The following is an 18,608-nucleotide window of genomic DNA, read 5'->3' as shown; positions in this document are numbered from 1 at the left end:
TGGCGGGCCATTCAGTTCGTCGCAGCAGGTAAGGGGTCAGCGTGGCTGACTGCTAAGCTGAGGAACCGCGTTCGGTTCCCGGTACTGCCAAGGATTTTTCCTTGATGGTATGACTGGAACGGGGCATACTCAGCCTCGTGATGGTAATTAATGAGGAGCGGTGCCTGCCTCTGGGAAGCTGACACCGACCGGGAAAGTGGTGTGTTGACAGCAAGCCGCTCCAGACCGCGTACGAATGACGTCATTGGCAGAAGATAACAAGGTGGCTTTAGGTACTGAACGTTTACGTTAGTGTACAGCGAAATGTCCAGAAGTTGAACTTGTAATGGTACGTCAATTACGTAACCATTACGGCACCTCACCTGAACCTCTCGATACCAGCAATACTACTGTGTTTCTGTAAAGTAGTTAACATGTTTCTGAGGCAACATTCAGATTTGATTTCATTAATGTAGAGATACTTTGATACATCGATATGTTTATGTTGCAATGATATTATTCTCATGTGTATTCTTTCTTTAGTCACTATGATCTTTGACATACTTGTAACTCTGATTTTTGGGCGCGTAAGCGATTATTAGTTAGTTAGAGAGTCGGACCTTGAAAAAAGTCAAGTCTTGGACGTCATGTTGGAAAGACGTATATTGTAGTCGGTTTATAAAATGTGAACTTTAACAGTGACTGTGAGGAAGATGTTTTCAAGTATGTTTTATAATGTGATGTTTTGGGTGTTACGTCATATTGCAACAAAAGCAATAAAAAGGAAGTGTAAATTAAATTCGGAGTGCTGATTATTTTTTACATCACCATTGTGCTAACTTTCAAAGGTTTAATTTTCAAGAATGGTTTGTGGAACACATCTACAAAACTTTTGAATATAGCAGAATAAAACCTAGGCCTCTTTACATCCGATCTTGGAATCATCACCACCTAGATTTTCGACGATTGAGCCATGATTTTCCAACGAGACCAGCGTGGGAAACACGAAAAGATGAGTGCCTAGTTTATTCATTATCACATGAAATGATTTTATTAACTGTGCTGTAATGACACCTGCCACATAATAACTTTGTTGTTGCCCGAAAATGCAGTATTTCGCAGCGTGAGCAACACCACAATCATTATTAAATTTTTGACCTTTGTTGTGGTAGGGTTGTTAGAAACTGGAGCTCGCGATGAAGGGTGAGATCCGTTGGTGATGTTGCTGTCCTCTGTGAAGTCCAGGACCTTCGAACAGAGTGGTCATTTGAGAACACAGGCAAAAAACGGAAGTAGTAAGCTACGGCAGAAATGAATGAACGATAAACTTAGATAAAAATTGGAATTCTACATCAGAAGTAGAAAAATTATGCTCCACGTACAAGGGATGAAAAAAATGGGAAAACGTCAAACACAACACATTAGTAGGCCAAAAAGCGTGTAGGAAAATTTTTGGTGTTAATAGTAGAATTCCGATCGTTTCGGAATGCATAAATACAGGTCCTGAAAGGTTTTCGAGGGAATCTTATACCATTCTTCCTGCAGAAGAGACGCAAATTCAGTTAACGATGATGGAGTAGCGATCGCGCACCCATCTCCTCAAAGTGAAATGACAATTAAATGGACACCCTAGCTGCAAACAGGCGTTGATATACTTCATTGGGGACATGTTGAAAACGTGTGCCCCGACCGGGACTCGAACCCGGGATGTCCTGCTTACACGGCAGACGCTCTATCCATCTGAGCCACCGAGGGCACAAAGGATAGTGCGCCTGCAGGGACTTATCCCTTGCACGCTCCCCGTGAGACCCACATTCCAATATGTCCACACCACTACATTCGTAGTGGACCTAATTGATGTTTGCCCATCATACTCATTACTCGTGGGAGATTAATCTGCCAAGTCCCGTACGAGTTCGGGCATAGCGTGTGCGTTCGCACAAGAAGGTCAGTGGCCTGGAAGCCATATTTTAACTATGTATGACGGTAGTATCTGTTCCCGAAAGAACAGTTACCGTTGATGAGCATGCAGCTTTGCTAGATAAGTCACTGCAGGCACACTATCCTCTGTGCCCTCGGTGGCTCAGAAGGGGAAGGCCTCAGACACGGCCAACCGATTCGGCTCTAATTTGGCAGGTTGCTTGTGTACAATCTAAAACGAAAGACTAAGATATTTTGGGTCGACACCCCCGCCATTTTGAGAAAAATCACCCCTGAAGGTTATGACGAGCAATCGACTCATAATTGGAGAGATCGATAGATAATTGTAATTAGAGCACTTTTCATCATCGGGTATGGGGTCCGCAAACGCAAACTTTTACAGAAATCGAGGAGAGAAACTTTTACAACTGCCGCTTCTGTACCCACATGGTAAAGGCTTTTCGCCGACAGTACCGATAGCGCAACGGCCAGGTAAAGCCGGCACGGTAGCTCAGTGTGTTCGGTCAGAGAGCTGGTTGGCCTCTGTAATAAAAAAAAAAAAAAAAAAAAAATCTGAGTGGAAGGATCAACAAACGAACTTGAACACGGATGTCATGTGACTTCCGCAAAGACCAAACCCAACGATGAACAACGAACAAAATGAAAAAAAAAGAAAAAGGAAAAAAAACGTAACTGTCTGGGAATCTTCGAATCTGGAAGAAACCTAGCGGATGTTATTCTTTTCGTTTGTATTTTTCCATATCTCAGTTGATAGGGATAGGAGGGTTATTTGCCTAACTTATTATTATCATTCCTTATTGATTTACTTACCTTATTAACTCTCCTATCCCTATCAACTGAGATATGGAAAAATACAAACGAAAAGAAGATCCGCCAGGTTTCTTCGAGATTCGAACTCAGGTTCTCTGATTCCCAGCCAGTTACCTTGGCCGTTGCGCTATCGGTGCTGTCGGCGAAAAGCGTTTACCATGTGGTTTCTTACCTCGATTTCTGGAAAAGTATGCGTTTTCGGACCCCATACCTGATGATGAAAAATGCTCTATTTACAATTATCTATTGATCCTGCCAATTTTGAGTCGACTGCTCGTCATAACATTTAGGGGTGATTTTCTCAAAAAAGTGGGGGTGTTGACCCAAAATATCTTAGATTCCTTCGTTTTAGGTTGTACGCAAGCGACCTGCCAAATTTGGCCGTGTCTGAGGCCTTCCCCTTGTCAGATGAATAGAGCGTCTGCCATGTAAGCAGTAGATCCCGGGTTCGAGTCCCGGTTGGGGCACACATTTTCAACATGTCCCCAATGAAGCATATGAACGCCAGTTTGCAGCTAGGGTGTCCATTTAATTATCATTTCATTCTAGCAAAGCTGCATGGTCATCAACAGTAACTGTTCTTTCGGGAACAGATACTATCGTCATATATAATACTGAAAGTGAACCACAAAGGCTCAATAATATTCAGATGTGATTATTGTGGTGGCAAGGGGAAATGCGACAGATCGTCCTTGTGCTCACAAAACCAGTCCTGAGTGATGCGTGCCATGTGAAGAGTGGTCCTGTCGTCTTGGATTACTGCATCACCACTGGGGGAAAAACATTCTACCGTGAGGTGGACTTGATCAGCCAAAATGGTCACACAATCCTTGTCAGTAATGCTACCTTTCAGCATATGGCTGTCCAAATCATCACCGAATCCCCTGCCATGTTTCACTCTTGGGAGGTGAACTCGGCCAGAAGTTGGAAACAGTGTGAAACAAGACTCATATCGGACCAAATTAAGTTCCTCCATGCCTCCAGAGTCCAGGTTTTGTAGCTTCGGAGCCGCGGTTTCTTCTTATGGGAATTTGTATTGCTGATGAGCGGTTTTGGAATTTCAGTTCTCCTTCCAGTTCTCCGCTTTTCGAACTCCTTTCTGCTGTTTTGGTGCTGACGGGGTACGCAAGAGCGTCATTCGCTTCTACTGCTACTTTTGCAGCTGTCGTCCTCTTATATTTGGTCACAATCCTCTTCAACGAACGTGCGCCACGGTAGCTCAACACACGCTTTAGTCCGCGTTGCGACTTAGCGGATGACTCCAGAATGAGATTTTCACTCTGCAGCGGAGTGTGCGCTGATACGAAACTTCCTGTCAGATTAAAACTGTGTGCCGGACCGAGACTCGAACTCGGGACCTTTGCCTTTCGCGGGCAGGTGCTCTACCAACTGAGCTACCCAAGCACGACTCACGCCCCGTCCTCACAGCTTTAGTTCTGCCAGTACGTTGCCCGCGAAAGGCAAAGGTTCCGAGTTCGAGTCTCGGTCCGGCACACAGTTTTAATCTGCCAAGAAGTTTCATATTAGCGGATGACGTTTTTCCTGTTTACCTGTATGCGGTATAAATCTTCGATAAGGTGCCTCTTGAAACACGAAACACTTCTTCTACTTTTCTTAAGTAGCACTGACCATAAGGCCACGAAAAGTTTGCCCACGTTCGAATTCACATACTTTCGACGTAACGCACTCACAACTAGACAGAACACTGTTCTGACCGCAACTGACGCTTGCAACATATTGAGGACGTTACACACGTGCTGTCTGTTGTTAACTACAACAGTGCAACCTGCGGGCTTATCTAGTATCTCCATTTTCGCTCAAGCGTGCCTTTCTCACGGTGTTCCCATACTTTTGTCCAACTACCGAGCGAAAGATGGAGGACATAAAATATAGACTAGCGCAGGGAAAGAGAGCAATCCACTCAAAAGAAATCTGGTTGTACAAAACGTAACCCTTTAGTAAGAAAGAAGTTTTTGAGATTTTATCTCTGGAGCATTGTAAGGAAGTGAATATGATTATGCTTTATGGAAACAGAAAAAGAAGAGAATCGAAGATTTCGAAAAATGGTGTTACAGAATGATGCTGAAAATTAAATGGGCTTATGAGATTGATTTACATTTTAAAAAACATTTGTACTGATTGGGGCAATATTTTATACTTAAGTCATTGATGCTTCGTAGCAAGATATTCGCAATTACCTTGCAAGCTTCTGGCTTGCAGAGCCAAATTTACGGGACAGTTTTTTGAGTGTCAGTTTTCGAAATTAATTATACCCTATATATTCACCCTTTTCTCTAATTACCTGTAATGTTCAAGACGATGCTTTAATGATCACAGTGCACGCCTTACCTGCCTGATTGGCCTGAAATGATTATAAACTTGTAATGGAAATAAGGGGTTACTTCATTACGTAACTGGTTGCAGCACTAATTGGACATCTTTTACGATGTCACTACTGGCTGCCCTCCGCGAGATGGTACTGTAATTAGCCCAATATGTCAATAAAAGCAAAGGAGCTACGCGAGGGGTCACCTTCTTTAAGATGCAGTATACTGCTTGCACTCGCAGTCGCGCTCTCGTGGCATGGTGATACAGGTAAAAAATGGAAATGTCGTGTGGCTAGGGCCTCCCATCGGGTAGACCGTTCGCCTGGTGCAGGTCGTTCGATTTGACGTCACTTCGTCGACCTGCGTGTCGATGGTGATGAAATGATGATGATTAGAACAACACAACACCCAGTCCCTGAGCGGAGAAAATTTCCGACCCAGCCGGGAATCGAACCGGGGCCCTTAGCATTAACAGTCTGTCACGCTGACCACTCAGCTACGGGGGCGGACGGTGATACAGGTGATGTTGTGAAGTAACAACACAGTTGTGATGGATCTCAGGCCACGGAAGCAGACTATCAAGTCACCATAAAAGGTAGCGTGACTTTTCCTGGATTCTGGTTGGCTGGTGAATAAAAATTCCTATTCCCTAGCTGTGCTGAAGAAACACAAAAGGGGAGACCAGTTGTGGCGGTGATAGGTGTGCACACGCCAAGAGAGATCGACCATCTGTGAGCCATGCAGATTAGTTGTATAGAGATCCATACTGTGTATATCATAAATGTGAAATTTCCTTTGTGGGTCTGCGCCGGCCGCTGTGGCCGAGTGATTCTAGACAATTCCGTCCGGAACCACTCGACTGATCCGGTCGCAGGTTCGAATCATGCCTTGGGCATGGATGTGTGTGATGTCCTTAGGTTAGTTAGGTTTAAGTAGTTCTAAGTTCTAGGGGACTGATGACCTCAGATGTTAAGTCCCATAGTACTCAAAACCATTTTTAGTTCTAAGTTCTAGGGGACTGATGCCCTCGAAGTTAAGTCCCATAGTGCTCAGAGCCATTTGAGCCATTTTTAAATAGTTCGTTGATCACTGCCAACAGCCACACAGCAAATTCTTTATAGCGATCACCATAGCGCCAAAGTTGAGTGATCTACGGGTGGCCACAGACTGTCTACTGCTACATTGGAACAGGACACATTTCTAAGGAGCTAAGAAGTTTAAAGGCGGGTGTTGGGGTTACCTAAAAAAATGAAGTGAGGTTAGATGCAGGTGTGGATGGTAAGCTAGTCAGGCTGACAGAGGGTATAAGACACACAATATCTGTTTCTGAATGAACAGATGGAATGGGGCCAGACAGATGTTACCGAAAGGGGCTGTGCCAAGCTCAGCCGTTGAACTGGCACCCCTACCGTCGGGTCGCCTTTGCGCGTGTAAAAAATTTCGGAATCCACCAAAAACTAAGTCAAGGAATGACAATCCTGCTTTTGAATTATGTATATCTTATTTATTTATAGAAACTGTCTCCTCGATACAAGACATATTGGCTAAGAGAGACATTCTCCCACCAAGTTACTTGGAAATATCAACTGCTTTGTTAACGCAGCGGTTGATATAAAACGGCACAGAAAGCTAAAGTAACGTGGCACGAAGTATGTGACTGACTGGCACAAACATGTTGTGCGAACTGGTCAGAAGACGATGCTGACAGAAAAAGCATTTCGCCCCAGTCATTCATGAGTGGCGAACCTGCGAGTCTTAACAATACTGCTCAAAAATGGTTCAAATGCCTCTGAGCACTATGGGACTTAACATCTATAGTCATCAGTCTCCTAGAACTTAGAACTACTTAAACCTAACTAACCTAAGGACATCACACACATCCATGCCCGAGGCAGGATTGGAACCTGCGACAGTAGCGGTCGCGCGGTTCCAGACTGAAGCGCCTAGAACCGCTCGGCCACTCCGGCCGGCCAACACTGCTCTTTTAGGGACCCAGGAACACTTGTGGCCTAGCCGTTTCAGTGGAAATCATCAGTCAAATATCTAAACTATGCTTCTGAAAAGTTGAAATGCATCGTCGGTGGGGTGTGACAATTATAATTGTGACTTCTCTTGAGTTAGCCTCGTCTGTTCTGGGTTAGGAAACTGGTGAGAACACTGATGGTTTTATTAGTTCCTATATGTTGTATGAAGATTGTTGGATGTACCCACTTTGCGAAGGAGGCAAGGGATCAGAATTGAGATCTGTATACTCACTTGAAACTCGCCACCGGGTCCTATGACATCATCTCTGAACTCGCCATTTCCGTACACTCTGAGACTCGACTCACGTCACCGTTGGTGCCCGCAGAATTGAAAACACGTTCTTATGTCTGTACGTTTTCACTGTGAAGTGTGGACTATAATATTGAACCTATCGAACTTTTTTTGTTCATCTACTTATGGAGGGACTTTGCCGTTGTACACATGACCTCAATTTTCGTCTAACACCCTCAACAGCGGCGCTATGATTTCTAATCTGTGCAGCCCTCAGCTTTGGACTCGTATTCGCTCTATTCCTGATCACCCCAGAGCATACCGATGAAGCTACACAAGGGGACCAATTGTGCTTGTGCAGTACAAAGCATGTCTTGGACTACTGTTTTCCAGAGGTTACGGAACCCGCACGAGGAAGCGCAGTACAACAAGAGTATTTTATTTCGTGATTAGTTTATTAACAAATCCGTCACAGTTGCAGTACACCCGTTACGCGGCCAGTTTCAAACCAGCTGACTAATTCTCACGCTTGACCTACTAAAGCTGCACTGAAAATGACTGATGAAAACAACGCAATACGTGGTTTACAAAGTAGTGGCAGATTACTGTCACAGTCAACGTGTTCCTACTTAGTGAGTCAGAATCAAACTTGGTTCAAAACTAGCCACCTAACATATGTACTGCAACAGCGACGGATACGTTAATAAATGCTTCATGAAATACTCTACTGGCCATTAAAATTGCTGCACCACTAAGATGACGTGTTGCAGACGCGAAATTTAACCGACAGGAATAAGATGCTGTGATATGCAAATGATTAGCTTTTCAGAGCATTAATACAAGGTTGGCGTCGGTGGCGACACCTACAACCTGCTGACATGAGGAAAGTTTCCAACCGATTTCTCATACATAAACAGCGGTTGACCGGCGTTGCCTGGTGAAACGTTGTTGTGATGCCTCATGTAAGGAGGAGAAATGCGTACCATCACGTTTCCGACTTTGATAAAGGCCGGATTGTAGCCTATTGCGATTGCAGTTTATCGTATCGCGACCTTGTTGCCCGCGTTGGTCGAGATCCTGTTAGCAGGATATGGAATCAGTGGGTTCAGGAGGGTAATACGGAACGCTGTGCTGGATCCCGACGGCCTCATATCACTAGAAGTCGAGATGACGGGCATCTTATCCGCACGGCTGTAACGGATCGTGCAGCCACGTCTCGATCCCTGAGTCAACAGATGGAGACGTTTGCAAGAGAACAACCATCTGCACGAACAGTTCGACGACGTTTGCAGCAGCATGGACTATCAGCTCGGAGACCATGCCATGGCTGCGGTTACCCTAGATGCTACATCACAGACACGAGCACTCGCGATGGTGTACTCAACGATGAAACTGGGTGCACGAATGGCAAAACGTCAATTTTTTGGATGAATCCAGGTTCTGTTTACAGCATCATGATGGTCGCATCCGTGTTTGGCGACATCGCGGTGAACGCACATTGGAAGCATGTATTCGTCATCGCCATACTGGCGTATCACCCGGCGTGATGGTATGGGGTGCCACTGGCTACAGATCTCGGTCACTTCTTGTTCGCGTTGACGGCATTTTGAACAGTGGACGTTACATTTCAGATGTGTTACGACCCGTGGCTCTACCCTTCATTCGATCCTTGCGAAACCCTACATTTCAGCAGGATAATGCACGACCGCATGTTGCAGGTCCTGTACGGGCCTTTCTGGATACAGAAAATGTTCGACTGCTGCCCTGGCCCGCACATTCTCCAAATCTCTCACCAATTGAAAACGTCTGGTAAATGGTGGCCGAACAACTGGCTCGTCACAATGCGCCAGTCACTACTCTTGATGAACTGCGGCATCGTGTTGAAGCTGCATGGGCAGCTTTACCTGTACACGCCATCCAAGCTCTGTTTGACCCAATGCCCAGGCGTATCAAGGCTATTATTACGGCCAGAGGTGGTTGTTCTGGGTACTGATTTGTCAGGATCTATGCACCCGAAATTGCGTGAAATGTAATCACATATCAGTTCTAGTATAGTGTTTGTCCAATGAATACCCGTTTATCATCTGCATTTCTTCTTGGTGTAGCAATTTTAATGGCCAGTAGTGTATTAATAAAGGCTGCTGGTCCTGTATCAATAAAATTTTGACACTGCAAAGAAAACAGTATTATAATCCCTTATTACCCAAGACTTATACCTCCCGCACAGACATCGGAAGAAGTTTCGAGGCAAGTGCTAATCGTAACTGTGGGACGTGTGCCTGAAGGTTTCCACTTGCGATACCAGTCGGGCTCTCGCGCCCTCTGCAGAAGTACGCGGGGTAACTTCATTGTGGAGCGTGGCAATGCGTTTCGGCGCACGCGTGTCGCTGCAGACCTTCGCCGGCGCCGCGGCCGCTCGGTGGGCGCAGTCCGGCGTTCGTTGACCGCGCCGGCCGCAGGGGTCGGCGCGCAATTGGCGCGGGTCGGGGCGGCCACCTGCCCGCACATTTGTCCTCGTTGGCCGCGGAGTCTTGTTTGTGCGAGCCGGGCCTGCCCGGCCGGAGCGCAGCGCGTAATGGACGATCACTTGCGCTCGAACGCTGACCCCGCTTCGGTTAGGGAGCCTCCGCCGCGATGGCTGACACGGCACCGCTGCACCGTCTCGCCTACTCCAGGCGACAGCTTACCAGCAGGTTGTCTCAGCAACTCTCCACGCATTTCAAATTACCGCGTAGAGACTACACGATAACTCAAATCTTTGACGATAAACAATGAAGACTCTGACTGTTCAAATGTGTGTGAGATCTTACGGGACGTAACTGCTAAGGTCATCAGTCCCTAAGCTTACACACTACTTGAGGGGGTAGGACGTCAAACGGGCTGACTTGGAGCAGGAGAGGCACCACAGGACAATTTAATTTCCACTGTCTATACTTTTACAAATAAATTCATAAAACTTTGTCAGCATGACCAGGAAGGATTCAGAATTCACATTCATAGCAATGGAAGTTCAAAAACAGAACGAAATAAATTCTTTTTACATGTGAAATTTCATCATTTTTTTCACTTACTAATGGCTGCATTTGTTGCTGTAGGTACACGTTTTTTCATAAGAAAGAGAGATTCTTCGATGAATTTTGCACAGCATACAAACCATACTTAAAAGTGTATGAAATTCTAGAATTTTCAAAATCTATTAAAAACTATGGTAAAAATTGAGGTAATTAACTATAAAATTTGTGTTTTTTCTAAACATGAAGTTTAAAATATAACAGCTCATTCGTTTTTTCATAAATTAAATAAATTCTAGAGTTTCGTACACCTGTAAGTACGGTATGTATGCTGTGCAAAATTCATCGAAGAATCTCTCCAACATATGAAGAAAAGTGTACCTATAGCAACAAATCCTGCCATTAGTAAGTGAAAAAGATGATGAAATTTGACACGTAAAAAAATTTATTTTGTTATGTTTTCGAACTTCCACTGCATGAGTGTGAATCCTGAGTCCTTCCTGGTGATGCTGACAAAGTTTTATGAATTTATTTGTAAAAGTGTAGACACTGGTTATTAAAATGTCCTGTGATGCCTCTCCTGCTCCAAGTCGGCCCGTTTGACGTCCTACCCCCGTAGTTACGCGTGATGTCTTTCCACAGACAACTGACAAATAGCGCATCGTGTTCGTGTACGTAACAGAAAACGAAATTTTGTTAATCTGAAGGTGGATTTAAACATAAAATAAGCGATCTGCACTGCACCAGTGCAGTTATAATCAGTCGCTGAAATTCCATTGACGCTGTGGCTAAAATTATGTGAGTTCCTTGTAACATTAGGATATCGCAAAAGAGTTATATATTGAGAATGAATTAGCCCCATGTGAAATCACCGATGTGTTATTTATTGTGTGTCAGAATCGGAAATGTAAAACGTAGCTTAAAACAAGAAAAAAAAATAAACGTTCAAATGGGTGTGAAATCTCATGGGACTTACCTGCTAAGATCATCAGTCCCTAAGCTTACACACTACTTAACCTAAATTATCCTAAGGACAAACACACACACACCCATGACCGAGGGAGGACTCGAACCTCCGCCGGGACCAGCCGCAGAGTCCATGACTGTAGCGCCTTAGACCGCTCGGCTAATCCCGCGCGGCAAGACTCTGACTACGGGTTTCCTTTGTCCCTCGTGTACTTTTATGGTCGTGATTCATGAAACATATTTGCTTCCGTCATTGTTTTGGACATCGTCAGAGGCGCGTGTGATTTCACTGAGACTTGCCGACTGACGGATCGGAAGGCCGAGAGCTACATAAATATCGTGAGAAGGGAACGTGGTAGAACTTTGTATGCGATAGGCAGAAAAAATATAAACTGAAGCCCCAAAGTAACTGGTGTACGCATGTTTATTCAAATACAGAGATATGTAAACAGGCAGAGTACAATGCTGTGATCGGCAACGCCTATATAAAACAACAAGTGTTAGGCGCAGTTGTTAGGTCGTTTACTGCTGCTACAATGACAGGTTATCAAGATTAAAGTGAGTTTGAACGTGGTGTTACAGTCTGCGCACGAGCGATCGGACACAGCATCCACGAGTTAGTGATACAGAGGGGATTATCCCATACCACCATTTCACGAGTGTACAGTGAATATCAAGAATTCAGTAAAACATCAAATATTCGACATTGCTCCGGCCGGAAAAAGATCCTGCAAGAACGGGACCAATGACGACTGAAGGGAATCGTTCAACGTGAAAATAGTGCAACCCTTCCACAAATTTGTGTAGGTTTCAATGCTTTGCAAACAACAAGTGTCAGCGTGCGAATCATTCAATGAAATATCGGAGCTGAAGGCCCACTCTTGTACCCTTGATGGCTGCGCGACACAAAGGTTTACAACTAGCCTAGGCCCGTCAACACCGACATTGGACTGTTGATGACTGGAAACATGCTGCCTGGTCGGACGAGTCCCGTTTCAAATTGTTTCGAGCGGTTGGAGGTTTACGGGTATGGAGACAGTCTCATGAATCCATAGACCCTGCACGTCAGCAGGGGTCTGTTCAAGCTGGTGCAGGCTCTGTAATGCTGTGTGATGTGTGCAGTTGGGACCCCTGATACGTCTAGATACGACTGACACCTGACACGTACTTAAGCATCCTATCTGATCACCTGCATCCGTTGTGCATTCCGACGGACTTGGGCAATACCACCAGGACAATGCGACATTTCAAATGTCCAGAATTGCTACAGAGTGACTCCAGGAACACTCTTCTGAGTTTGGACACTTCCGGTTACCTCCAGGCTCCTCAGACATGAGCAGTATTGAGTATATCTGGGATGCCTTTCAACGTGCTGTTCTCCACCCTCTCTACTCTTACCGATTTATGGACAGCCCAGCAGGATTCATCGAGAATTCCCGCCAGCACTACTTTAGAGATTGTCGAGTCCATGCCACGCCGTGATGCAGTACTTGTGCTTGCTCCCGGGGGCCCTACACGATATGAGACAGGTGTACCAGTTTCTTTGGCTCTTCAGTGTACCTGTCAAGCATAAAACTTAACCATCAAATGTTTACCAAGGACATCGTCAAACAGCCGTATGCTTTGAAAAGTTGTTTTATTTTGACGACAAGTTTCGGCATCTCATTAATGAAATCTTCATGCCCCCTATGCGCTCTGTGTACAGACGGATGTGTCTATACTTGCATAATTGAAGCCATCGATATCTGGATTCCGTGGATTCATTTTTGGAGTGTTTATTTCGAAGATTTGTTGTCAAGTCTTCGAATTCACGGAATACAGATACTGATGGCTCCAGTTATCCAAGTATCAATATATATGACTGTCTACACGTGGAGTCCATAGGGGCCTGAAGTTGCCATTAATGAGGTGGCGAAACTGGTATCATAAATAAAATAACTTCTTAAAACATACGGCTGCTTGACAGTTTCCTTGCTAAAGATTTGACCGGCCGCTGTCCTATATCCACAACGGATCAACAAAGATAACCATCGAGCTATCGTCTGTCAAAAAACTATTCTGCAGAGCTGTCGCCTCCTCAGCTGAGCGCTCTGCCAGGCTGACTGCCAGGCATCGGGCTACAATTCGATTACTGGTACTGCCAGGGACCTTCCCTCGGTGGTAGGACTGAAAAAGAATGCAGTCAGCCTCGTGGTCCCAACTGAGGAGCTACTTGACCGACTAGTAGCAGCTGCATGTCATGAAAACTGACAATGGCAGGGAGAACCGTATACACCCCGAGTTCCTCCATTCCGCATCCAATGACGCTATTGGCAGAGAATAACACTGCGGTGGCTCCGTGCCGATGGTTCCACGATGGGCTGTGAATGGACTTAATGTTTTTCTGCCAATATATATCTCAAAGTTTCATGGGTACTACTTTTCTGTTAAAACTGCTCTCCTGTTTATATACAGGATGATCAAAAAATTTGCGCTCAAAGTGAAAGAACTGATAGAGGACTCGGAATACGACTTTAGAACAGGAATTCATGGTCTTGAACGTAATCCTGACTCAGTGAAAGCTTTGAAACGTCAGCAATAACAAGGACAATCAATGCGCACGCGTTGTAAGTTCAGGAAAGGTATTGTACTGTTTCCCAACGACGTTGTACATTGCAGAAAATATTCAAGATGACGACCTCCATACAAGCATTACATGTTCGTAGAAAATCCTGCCGCGCTTTACCAAATACTGCAGGTGTCGCACGAACGTCATCAGACGAACCAGGATTTTCTACTGAGATGTAATACATCTGATGAGTGTGGTGCTCTCCATGTTGAACACCTTTTGTAATGTACTACATCGCTGAGTAAACAGTCCGTTACTTTTACTGAAGTTAAAGTGCATGCGCGTTGATTCGCATTGTTGTTACTAGTTCAGATGGTTCAAATGGCTCTGAGCACTATGGGACTTAACATCTGAGGTCATCAGTCCCCTAGAACTTAGAACTGCTTAAACCTAACTAACCTAAGGACATCACACACATCCATGCCCGAGGCAGGATTGGAACCTGCGACCGTAGTGGTCGCGCGGTTCCAGAGTGAAGCGCCTAGAACCGCTCGGCCACATCGGCCGGCCTGTTGTTCCTGTCACCCCAAAACTTTCACTGGTTCAGAATTATTTCCAAGATCGTAAGTTACTATATCAGAGCTGTATTTCCACTCCTCTATCAGCTCCTTTGACTTAAGTTGTACTTAGACCGCGTCTCTGAATATACTTGGATAATAGATCGTAACTGTAAATAAAATTTTGGTTTCGGAAACTTCGAATAATCATGGTTTCGAGATTGAAGAGCATTCTCTGCTAAAACCGAGTTTTTCTCTAGTGGACAAAGATTACTGTGCTCCATCAGAAGCGTATTCAGGCTTCTCCTTGTACTTTCGATGTAAACTTTACCACACCCTACGCCCTACATATAGTTTTATTTACTGAGGATGGTGTTGAGCCTGTACAGATCAGAGGGCGTTACGCATTTTCTTTGTTAGTCCAAAAACCGGAATGACATGTTCCTTTAAAATCTTACCATGCTGGCCAGTTACTATTTTTAACAAAAGGGGAGACAAAGTGTGTTATTCCATTGTTTTTCGTCCTTGTCCTTCGGCCCACTGCTCTTGGTAACTTGTTCTTACTCGCCAATGTTTAAGCTCCTCCCTAAGAAAGAAAATCTTATTGGTCTCTTTTCCAAGCGGCTGGCAGCAGCTCACCTTATAAGACCTTCAACGCTGCTCTGATAACTATTTCTCCTCTACTTGGAGTTTTCCTTCAAGCTTCTCTAGAGTATAATAGTGCTGCTTAATTGCATTCATGGTTGGCACTGACATATTGCTTCCTGCAGCACCCATGTATGATAGCTCTACGTTGCGGTAGATTTCACAACCGCTTCCGTCTTTTTGCTGTTAACCAAGGATAACGAGCTGTTAGAGTAACGCGCGCCTGTTGTGTTCAAAGCAATTGTTCAGTTATCGATAATGAGAAGGAGTGGCGCTTGCCGTGTTTACGTTACGCAACTTTCTGCACTTCCACATACTGCCTCTCACTGCACCGGTCAATTGAGAGAAGAGTAAAAAGATACGTGCCTACACCTGAGTGTTGCTATTGCAAAACGTTGTGAATTTCGGACAGATAATTCAGTTTGATTGGATCCTCCAGTTGCTTAACAGATTTCGCATTCCGCGCCTACTATAGTGAATTCTTACGGAAAAAAACACCCGTCATGGTAGTTATTTGGAAATATTAACTCAATGCCTGGGTCGTCCAGCGGCGCCAGATCTCCGGAACAAATATAGATCACTTTGCGCTCTGACCCATCTCCATCGCTCGCAGCTTCAGTAAACAAACCAAGCCGAAAATCTCATCCAATTAAAGTTTGAGACCAAACTGAGGATGTTGCGACACTGAGGCTAACGATTCGCCTTGGAATAAGATTGGCCGAGCGTTCTAGGCGCTTCAGTCCGGAACCGCGCTGCTGCTACGGTCTCAGGTTCGAATCCTGCCACGGGCATGGATGTGTGTGATGTCCTTACGTTAGTTAGGTTTATGTAGTTCCAAGTCTAGGGGACTGATGACCTCAGATGTTAAGACCCATAGAGCTTAGAGGCAGTTGAACCAATTTGGAATAAGATTCACAGGGATCCCTACCATCCTGAGCGAAGCTTTGAACGGAAATACAGACGTAAATACGTAAGGCTTCGCGACCAGTGTCTATTTCATCAACGTTCATCTTCTTTAGAAACGCAGCTACACACAGCCGAAACGTTGGTTATTTCATTAGGTTTACAACTTTGCTTCCGTCGTTCTTTCTCAGAGTTCGAGGAATTATTGTGGAAATGTCATAAAAAATTTACTAACAAAGGTATTAGACATTGCGCGCCACTATCTTCTCCCATCAACCGGGCAGCATACGAATCCCGCGACGTAAGAAGTGGACATCTTTGGTGGAGAGCACTTGTTGACATGACCAGAAATTCTGGTCAGCCGGGCCGTGTGCGTTTGATCGAAAAAGGTGAAGAGCGAACAATGTCTGGAGAAAAAGGCGGGTGGGATACGACTTCCCATTTAAACGTTTCCAAGTATGTTTTGACGGGTTTTGCGACATGGGATCGAGCACTTTCATGCTGCCAAATCTCATTTTCATCTCTGTCGCTGTATTGTGGCAGTTTGCCTTTCGGTACTCGGCTCAATCGCGTCAACTGCTCTTCGTTAATGATCTCCTGTGGTTGTTCAGCAACTTCGGAAACCTTCTCCCTTCCACCGCCATGCCGGACTTTGACCCCAAAGTCAACGTTCCTGAAGTGTTGAAACAATTCTCTGCACTTTCTGCCGCTAATAGCTGCCTCACCACAGGCATTTTGTGGGCATCAGCCGCAGATTACTTAACGTTAAACCAGAAAATTAAAACCTCCCGCAAACGACGAGAATTGGTCCCGTAAGTCGAATAACTTTGTGATGCAATCACAAATCGAATAATATTTTGCTGGCGTTATGTTAACAAATGGCTAAACTCATTGTACCACACTTACGACCTGTCACTAGTACTACCATTTGCCGCTGCTGCCATCTGTTGCAAAACAGCGAAAGCAAAGTTATAGACCTAGTTGCAATATAGTAGTTTAAATATTTTACATGCCGACGCGGCGATACTCGTAAAGAGATTTAAAGAAACCGAACGGCAGTTCCGATAGTTGACACCTTTAATCCCTAGAGCTTAAACCGTAATACACTGCTAATCATTAAAGTTGAAAAAAATTGGATTGCTTGCTAATAAAAAAATTGAGCACTGGCCCGCGAAAGGCAAAGGTCCCGAGTTCGAGTCTCGGTACGGCACACGGTTTTAATCTGCCAGGAAGTTTCATACCAGCGCACACTCCGCTGCTGAGTGAAAATTTCATTCTGGAAACAAAATTTTACTTACTGTGTGTATGCGGTATAGTAGCAAGAATATAACATTAAATTTGCAAGTGATTCTGGGGAAGACCATATGCGAAAATCACCACACAGATCTGCCGTATCGTGCAGATCTGCCTCTCTGTGCATCGAGTCGAACTGAGCTTGAATAGCACTTATGGGTACGTCACTGCATACTGCTACAATTCTTTGCATAGTTCATTAACTGTAGGGAGGCGTGTTGTGGTATGCAGTCTTTCGGCAATCAGTGACTGGATGTTTTCAGGCAGAGATCTGGAGAATGTGATCACCAACACTGTAGTAGAACACCTCTAAATCGAGATGGAACGCCATGTGCAACATGTGGTCTTGCGTTATCTTACTTAAAGATATCGTCGCTGGGTCTTGAAGACGGGGTAAAGTTACAGGCCTCAACACGTCAGAAATGTAACGGGTGATGTCCAAATAACCGGCTATGCGAACCAAACATCACATCTGGTTATACTCTTGTACGGCGATGACGAATATAGTGTGGCAATGTTCATTCTTCTCGGTGCCTCCGCACATGGATACATCCGAACAAAGGTGTTGTATACAGAGCCAGGAGTTGTCTGAAAAGACAGTTTAGTGCCAAGTGTTGTCTCTGGATGCACCCCCGTCGGTGGCTCTATTTGCTGCTGTGTCAAGGGAAGTCACAACAACAGTCTCCTTGCTGACAGTTCGTGGTGCAACAGACGTCAGTGTCCGTTAGGATGCTCGTCTTGCTGCAGCCAAGGTATGTGTCGCGTCTGCCTTTCCTGCATGGCGGAGAGAACAAAATATATATGCCCTCTCTGAAGCGAGTCGCATGAGTCACTGATGTCAAGCATGGTATTTATTGCCTTCTTCAACTCACTGATGCCGTATTCTCGTGGCAGTTGTGGGATCCCGATCAATGTATGCAGCATCATCGCGTAACGATGAACAGTAGCCTCGATAGGCCACTCTGCAGCTGCTGCCGAATACCGGGACATCCTGGTACTCGTTTGCCCTTCTCACTTGAGACGCAACACAATCGGTTCTTTCTTTTTTGTATCACCTGTCTTGTGACTAGTTTGATGCGGCCCGTCACGAATTCCTCCCCTGTGCCAATCTCTTGAGCTTAGAGTAACACTCGCAACCTACGTCCTCTATTTGCTGGATGTATTTCAGTCTCTGTCTTCCTCTACAGATTTTTCCCTCTACAGCTCCTTCCCTCATGTCCTATCGTATTGCGAGCAAACAATGTTCAAATGCCATTTGTGAATGAGGAATCCACTGCGTAATCTTTCTTTATCAACAGAATGTACGTGACGTATTACTAACTATACTGGTGTGCAAGACTTCAAGACAGAAGTGACTTTCGCACAATATGTC

General features: G+C 45.0%; 1 protein-coding gene and 1 non-coding gene across 2 annotated transcripts in view; both read right to left on the bottom strand.

The window, feature by feature from the left end:
- LOC126484166 (ADAMTS-like protein 4) overlaps positions 1–18,608 on the bottom strand; it is a 755,922-nt gene that overhangs the window by 318,784 nt on the left and 418,530 nt on the right. The gene's annotated exons all lie outside the window — the stretch shown is intronic.
- Positions 1,661–1,735, bottom strand: Trnat-ugu (transfer RNA threonine (anticodon UGU)). The gene has a single exon. It is a non-coding gene; the product is annotated as a tRNA-Thr (tRNA).

Source organism: Schistocerca serialis, chromosome 6, assembly GCF_023864345.2.
Source record: "Schistocerca serialis cubense isolate TAMUIC-IGC-003099 chromosome 6, iqSchSeri2.2, whole genome shotgun sequence".
Classification (NCBI taxonomy): Eukaryota; Metazoa; Arthropoda; class Insecta; order Orthoptera; family Acrididae; genus Schistocerca; species Schistocerca serialis.
Note: the sequence above shows the minus strand (reverse complement) of the source record. Positions and strands in the feature narration are given on the sequence as shown.